This window comes from Gopherus flavomarginatus, unplaced genomic scaffold (assembly GCF_025201925.1).
Source record: "Gopherus flavomarginatus isolate rGopFla2 unplaced genomic scaffold, rGopFla2.mat.asm mat_scaffold_2065_arrow_ctg1, whole genome shotgun sequence".
In the NCBI taxonomy this organism is placed as follows: Eukaryota; Metazoa; Chordata; order Testudines; family Testudinidae; genus Gopherus; species Gopherus flavomarginatus.
This window is the reverse complement of record NW_026114808.1, coordinates 23,887-29,381: the sequence shown is the minus strand read 5'-3', so window position 1 is coordinate 29,381 and position 5,495 is coordinate 23,887.

Here is a 5,495-nt window from a genome sequence, read left to right as displayed (position 1 = left end):
GGGAGAGAAGGCAGCACCCTAATCCCGCAGGAAGGACTGCTCCCCAGTGGTCTCGCAGAGCTAGGGAGAGAATGCAGCGCCCTAATCCCGCAGGATGGACTGCTCCCCTGTGGTTTCGCAGAGCTAGGGAGAGGAGGCAGCGCCCTGATCCCACAGTAAGGGCTGCTCCCCAGTGGTCTCGCAGAGCTAGGGAGAGAAGACAGCTTCCTAATCCCGCAGGAAGTTCTGCTCCCTATGCCCCTGGTAGAGCTGGGGAGGGAAGCCCGCGCCCCGCCCCCGCAGGAAGGGCTGCTCCCCAATGGTCTTGCAGAGCTAGGGAGAGAAGGCAGTGCCCTTATCCCGCAGGAACGGCCTCTCCCCAGTGGTGTCGCAGAGCTAGGGAGAGAAGGCAGCGCCCTAATCCCGCAGGAAGGGCCGCTCCCCAGTGGTCTCGCAGAGCTAGGGAGACAAGGAATTCCCCAATCCCGCAGGAAAGGCCGCCCCCAAGTGGTCTCGCAGAGCTAGGGAGAGAAGGCAGCGCCCTAATCCCGGTGGAGGGGCCGCTCCCCAGTGGTCTTGCAGAGCTAGGGAGAGAAGGCAGCTCCCTAATCCCGCAGGAAGGGCCGCTCTCCAGTGGTCTCGCAGAGCTAGGGAGAGTAGGCAGCTCCCTAATCGAGCAGGAAGGTCTGCTCCCCAGGCCCCTGGCAGAGCAGAGGAGGGAAGCCAGCGCCCAGCCCCCGCAGGAAGGGCCAGTCCCCAGTGGTCTCGCAGAGCTAGGAATAGAAGGCGGCGCCCAAATCCTGTAGCAAAGGCCGCTCCCCCGTGGTCTCACAGAGTTAGAGAGAGGAGGCAGCGCCCTAATCCCGCAGAAACGGCCGCTCCCCAGTGGTCTCGCAGAGCTAGGGAGAGGAAGGCAGCGCCCTAATCCCGCAGGAAGGGCCGCTCCCAGTGATCTCGCAGAGCTAGGGAAAGAAGGCAGCACCCTCTTCCCGCAGTATAGGGCCGCTCCCCATTGGTCTCGCAGAGCTAGGGATAGGCGGCAGTGCTCTAATCCCGCAGGAAAGGTTGCTCCCCAGGCCCCTGGCAGAGCTTCGGAGAGAACGCAGCGCCTTTATCCCGCAGGAAGAGCCGCTCCCAAGTGGTATCGCAGAGCTAGGGAGAGAAGACAGCGCCCTCTTCCCGCAGGAAGGGCCGCTCCCCAGTGGTCTCGCAGAGCTCGGGAGAGAAGGCAGCTCCCTAATCCCGGAAGAAAGGCTGCACCCCAGTGGTGTCGCAGAGCTAGGGAGAGGAGGCAGCGCCCTAATCCCACAGGAAGGGCCGCTCCACAGTGGTCTCGCAGAGCTACGGAGAGAAGGCAGCGCCCTAATCCCGAAGGAAAGGCCTCTCCCCAGTGATCTCGCAGAGCTAGGGAGAGAAGGCAGCTCCCTAGTCCCGCAAGAAGGGCTGCTCCCCAGGCCCCTGGCAGAGCTGGGGAGGGAAGCCAGTGCCCCGGCCCCGCAGGAAGGGCCACTTCCCAGTGGTCTCGCAGAGCTAGGGATAGAAGGCAGTGCCCTAATCCCGCAGGAACGGCCTCTCCCCAGTGGTGTCGCAGAGCTAGGGAGAGAAGGCAGCGCCCTAATCCCGCAGGAAGGGCCGCTCCCCAGTGGTCTCGCAGAGCTAGGGAGACAAGGCAGTGCCCTAATCCCGCAGGAAAGGCCGCCCCCAAGTGGTCTCGCAGAGCTAGGGAGAGAAGGCAGCGCCCTAATCCCGGTGGAGGGGCCGCTCCCCAGTGGTCTCGCAGAGCTAGGGAGAGAAGGCAGCGCCCTAATCCCGCAGGAAGTGCTGCTTCCCAGGCCCCTGGCAGAGCTGGGGAAGGAACCCAGTGCCCCGCCGCCACAGTAACGGCCACTCCCCACTCCCGTCGCAGAGCTAGGAAGGAACCTAGCACACCACGCGCCCAGGAACGGCCGCTCTCAAGTCCCCTCGCAGAGCCGGGGAAACAATCAGGCGCCCTGCCCCTGCTAATACTGCTGCTGCCCAGTCCTCTGGCAGAGCTAGGGAGGGATGGCATCGCCTTACTCCCGCAGGAAAGGCCGCTTTACATTCCCCTTGCAGACCTGGAGAGGGAATGCTGCGCCCCTCCCCCGCAGGTCTGCACACTGGCCATGGCCATGGCCAGGAGCGCAGCGCAGAAGCTGCTCCAGCCCTGCAGCCTGCGGGCAGCGCATTGGGGTGGGGGCAGCATGGAACAGGCAGGGCCCAGGTGGGCGGGGGGTGGAGACACAAGTGGGGCGGACACGCTCCTGCCAGGAGCTTCCTGGTTCACCCCTTGCCCGGGGAGCTGCAGGAGGGGCCCGGATCATGGCTTGGCTGCAGAGCTTGGAGCCCAGGCTGGGCCCAGGAGTGAGAAGATGAGGGAGCTGGGGGTGTAGCAGAGGTTGGAGCCAAGAATTGGTTGGGGATGGGGTTGTGCCACTTCCGCTTGGCGGCAGGGGGGCCCTCTGGCTTTTTTTTTTTTTGCTCCGCCCCCCACATCCCAATACTTCATCTTTGACATCTGGTCACCCTAGCCTGATATGAAGGAGGATGTCTGGACCAAGGGGCCAGGGACTGGCCTTTGCTAGAGAAACCACTGTCAAGTTTTAGCCAATTAGGACAAGTCAGCAAATAAGAACAACCTCAGGTATCAGTAACTGCTACAGGTTGCAGATTCCTACATGCAGCAGTTTCTGGCACTACACCTGCACAGCTCTGCTCCCCGGCTCTTCTCGGGCTCCTGCTCTCTCCTTAGCTCTGCCCCACTCTAGCCCAGGCAGTTCCAGCTCACATGGAGGATGGGACCCCCTGGCCTGTTGACTCTCTTATTACACTGTCTGGCCTGTCAGTGCAGCTAACTTGGACCTTTGGCCTCTCCCCATTGTCCCTGGGGACTGTCAGTCTCAGGGTCCTGATTTCCTATTGATCCTTCCCCCTTCTATTGGTGCTGGGAACTAGCCAACCAACCCCCCCACACACACTAAGTTTTAGTAAAGGGCCAAGAGCCCCCTTACACAAGCCAGCCCCATGAGGGTCACTGATGTGCAGAGAAGGCAGCACAAGCTGCTCCCATGGTGTAATGGGCAGCACTCAGGACTCTGAATCCTGTAATCTGAGTTCAGATCTCAGTGGGACCTTGTGTTGGCTTGTGGTCATAGGCGGCAGGTTATATACATTTGTGGTGCTCGTGCTCCAGGAACATTCAGGGCTGGGGGCCCTGCTCCAGCAATATTTGGAGTTGGGTCTCTTCCCCTAGCCCCTGCATGGCACCCCTCCCCTCTGCTGTGGTGCATCCCTGCCTGACAAAAAGCAGCATGTGCCTGTCCCCTGCCTGCTCCTGCTGCTGGAGTAGAGGGATTCTGGGCAGAACTGCTGCCCCAGAGTCCTAGTGCAGGCTGCCCTCAGCCTCTCCAACATCCCCAACCCTGAGCTCCCTCTGAACCCTGATACTCTGCCCCAGTCCTGAGCCGTCTCCTGCATCATGAATCCCTCATCCTCAGCCCTAAGCTCCCTCCCAGAGGGTGCACCCCTTCCCACACACTCCTTCCCACCCCCACAGCCTGCACCTCTCACCCCTTTCTACAACCCTGCCGGAGCCTACACCCAGCACCCAAACTCCATCCTAAAGCCTGAATCCTGCACCCTAATCCCCCCCAAGCCCCCTCCCAGAGCCTTAGGCAGGTGGGGGTGGAGTTTGGGGGCGGGTTCTGGGCACCACCAAAATTTCTACAAACTTGGCACCCACCCATGCTTGTGGTAATGCCCCAGAGCTCAACTCCCCTGTCTCCAGCTGTTTAAGAGTGAATCTTTCCCCTCCTGCTGGGTGACTCACACCTCCGAGAGCCAGGTCTTTGGCAGGGATGGCCACAATGGGTTAGGGCTCTAGAACTTGCTACCCTGATAGTTGGGATTCTTGCTGCTGCACCTGATGTTCACAAGCTTGGCCCTTGTGCTTCCTACCACACGTTTCCTCTGGCCCACATGGTGCTTGAAGAAAGGAGTGCCAGCGCTGGGATTAATAGTCAGACCTTGGCAGGAGAGAGGAAGAGTCCCAGGCTGGAGCCCCACACACCTTCCCTCCTCCGGGCACCTAGAACAGAGGCAGCCCAGCTCTGTCCGCTGGATACCTCAGCAGAGTAGGTGAGTTCATGTAAATACAGTCTGGTCCCAAAGCTTCCCCCCAACCCTGGTCATCAGTAGCTGCCAGGGGAGAGCTCATTCACACCTCGCTTACAAATCATCATTTGAAATTCTAAGGTTGGCCAACACTACCGAAGCCAATGCACCAACATTGTCAGCAAACACAACAGCTGGGTGAGGAAACCAGGCTTTGTCCAGACTTTCCAAACCTATTTGACTTTCTCAGGTACAAGTAGTTTTCATACGTTGTATCTGCTTTTAGAGTGTGTGTTAACGTTTCAATTTCCATTCAAATTTGCAACCAATGACAACATTGGCAGCGCTGCATGTAACTATCTGACCACTGAGGGAGGGGGTGTTGGGGAAAATCGGGGAAGGGGGTGTACAGCCCCCTGGCTGGGGGTCGTATAGGGAATGCCCAGTTTCACTGAATTGAGTCTCCTACTGCAGCACCTCAGTAGGTTACATCAGAGAGGAGCTGCAGTGTCTAGGCGGTGGGATGTCTGTGCCTTTAAGAGCCCAGCCCTGGGAAGTCCATGCTGAGAGGTGCTGCCTGTGAGAGAGGAAATAAAAAAGCCCTCTGCTCCCCCCACCCATGTTTGCAAACACTGGAGTCTCAGCCCACCGGGATAACTGTTCCCCCTCGGCCCCTGCCTGTGCCGGGGTTTAACCCTCTGGCAGCGCCTCCCTCCGGGCTTAACTCCGGCTCCTTCCCACCTGTCATAAACAGATAGCTAAGGGTTAATGTCTCTTTCACCTGAAGCACCTGACCAGAGGACCAATCAGGAAACCGGATTTTTTCAACTCTGGGTGGAGGGAAGTTTGTGTCTGAGTCTTTGTCTGTCTGCCTGCTTTCTCTGAGCTTTGGAGAAGTAGTTCTGTTTTCTAATCTTCTGTTTCTAAGTGTAAGGACAAAGAGATCAGATAGTAAGTTATATGGTTTCTTTTCTTTGTTATTTGCATGAATATAAGTGCTGGAGTGCTTTGATTTGTATTCTTTTTGAATAAGGCTGTTTATTCAATATTCTTTTAAGCAATTGACCCTGTATTGTGTCACCTTAATACAGAGAGACCATTTGTATGTATTTTTCTTTCTTTTTATATAAAGCTTTCTTTTAAGACCTGTTGAAGTTTTCTTTACTGGGAAATTTTAGGGAAATTGAGTCTGTACTCACCAGGGAATTGGTGGGAGGAAGAATTCAGGGGGAGATCTGTGTGTTGGATTTGCTAGCCTGATTTTGCATTCCCTCTGGGGGAATAGGAAAGTGCTTTTGGTTTCCAGGACTGGGAACAGAGAGGGGGAGTCACTCTGTGTAGTTTCACAGAGCTTGTGTCTGTGTATCTCTCCAGGAGCACCTGGA